This window comes from Elephantulus edwardii, unplaced genomic scaffold (assembly GCF_000299155.1).
Source record: "Elephantulus edwardii isolate Elephantulus edwardi_28Jun2011 unplaced genomic scaffold, EleEdw1.0 scaffold00159, whole genome shotgun sequence".
In the NCBI taxonomy this organism is placed as follows: Eukaryota; Metazoa; Chordata; class Mammalia; order Macroscelidea; family Macroscelididae; genus Elephantulus; species Elephantulus edwardii.
In genome coordinates this window covers 7,615,549-7,617,906 of record NW_006399909.1, presented here as the reverse complement: position 1 = coordinate 7,617,906, position 2,358 = coordinate 7,615,549, and positions in this window count along the sequence as shown.

Sequence of the window (2,358 nt, the reverse complement as noted above, 5' to 3'; positions counted from 1 at the left end):
CTGGAGAAGAGTATTAAATATACCATGGACTCCTAGGAGAACAAACAAGAGTTATTCTTGGAGAGGGTGAAGCCAGGCTGCTCCATGGAGGCAAGTATTCTGAGCTTAGTCTGATATACGTTGGACGTGTTGCAAGGAGGGACCAGTCCTTGGAGAAGGATATCATGCTTGGGAGGGTGGAGGGACAGCGTAGGAAAGGAAGACGTTCCATGAGTTAGATTGATTCAGTGACTAGGGTAATGGGTATTGTCGTGTTGGAGACAATAAAATTTCCATGGGATAGAGCAGAGTTTAGGGCTGTTGTATATTGTTGAGTCACCTGAAGACATCTGCTTCTCTATACCAAGAAATTTTGAAGATAAGCACCTGGTCAACTAATTGAAAAACATCTCTATTTGCACCAATCCAAAAACTGGAAATCCAACAGCATGTAGAAATTATAGATAAATATTGCTAATGGCACATTTCAGAGAGTATCTTTAGAGAACTGTTGGTGATTAAAGATGGATTAATAAAGACACATGGAACAAAAGAGACCATTATTGATGTCAGAGGAACTTTGGTTGAAAATTGTCAATATCAATGACATGTTTACTTGTGTTTAACTTTCCATGCAGAGGTATTTGGCTATGTGAACCAAATCATATTATAGACTATATTGAAGAGTACATGTTTCAAAAATTTAATTTAAGTGAATAGGTAAAAAGTCCAGAAGAGTGTGTATTTGTATTATAAAGTTTAACTATAATTACTCAGTTTGAATACTTAAGCAATTAATCCAAGATTCTAGACTTTATATGAAAAAGAATGTAGTATGAAGATGGAGGAAGACAAATCAGCAGTCTTTTATGCGCAGATGATATATTCTTACTTGCAGATAACCAAGATGCAATACTTATTGATATAGTTTCAAAAATTACACAGTAACGATTATATGTTTTATGAGCACCTGGTGGATTTGAACCACATTCCTTCAGGATTGTAGAACAGCTTCTTACCACTAGGTCACCGGAGCTACCTCATTTTAACTTACAGAAAACAAATATCCTCAAAAATGAATCTGTTAGCAATGCCTCAACAAGAAGAGAAAAGTTTGGGAGGTCAGGTATTGTAATTTACTTAGATTCACGGCCAAAACCCATGCAAACAGCCATCAAGGAACCAAATGACATAATGTAATGGACAAATCTTCTGCCAAGGACCAATTTAAAATACTAAAGAACCAAGATGTCACTTTAAAACTAAAGTGTAACTGAGCCAAGTTTCAATTATTTCATGTGTATATGTAAATTTGGACAAGAAATAAACAAGATAAAAGAACTGATGCCTTTCAATGTTGATGTTAGTAAATAATAATAGTTATTATGTCATGGACTGGCAGAGAACAAATAAATTTGTCCCAGAACAAGTTCAACCAGAGTACTTCTTTGAAACAAAGATGATGATATATTTTTCTCATAATGTGTGCATATTATCAGGAGTCAGTTAATAAAGAATATCTTGATTAGAAAAGTAGAGTACAAGCAAAAAAAAGATAAAAATTGAGAGAATAAACATAGTGACAGTTACAATGAGTTTAAGCACAGCAGAGATTGTATTAATAGACAGGATTGGACAGGACTTAATTCTTTCGGACATTGGGTATTTATGAATTGGAGCTCACTCGATGGCACTTAACAGCAATACAATAAGAATTTTTAATCATATATGAATGAAATATTCTCCTTCTATCCTATCCTGAAACACTAATAGTAGAAATATACTAATGGAAGATAAGATATATGGGGTTTTGCCCTATACTTGGTTCAGGAAATAGTTGCCAGAAGAGAGCAAGAACACTGCACAGTTTCATAATCAGAAAAAGCATGCATCAAGGGTGTGTCCTATCTCTATAACTTTTCAATCTATATATGGAACAGATCATTCAGGAATCTGGACTTTATGAAGAAGAATGTGGCATTTAAGATTAGAGAAAGTTTCAAAAGACTATGTTATGCAGATGACACAACCTTGTTTGCCAAAACTGAGGAGGACCTGAAACATTTGCTACAGAATGTCAGGTACTATAGTCTTCAGTATAGATTATAGCTCAACATCAAGAAGACAAAGATTTTCACCTCAGGGCCTCAATTGGCAGCACTATGAGAGATGGAGAAGATATTAAGGTTGTTAATAATTTTACATGAAAAAGTGAGGAAAAATGGAGTTGCTTTCATAGTTAAAAAAGTCATTGCTAGATCCATCTTGAAGTACAATATTGTCAGTGACAGGATAATATCTATATGCATACAAGGAAGTCCAGTGAATACCACTATCATTCAAATATATGCACCAACAACTAGAGCCAAGGAAGAGGAG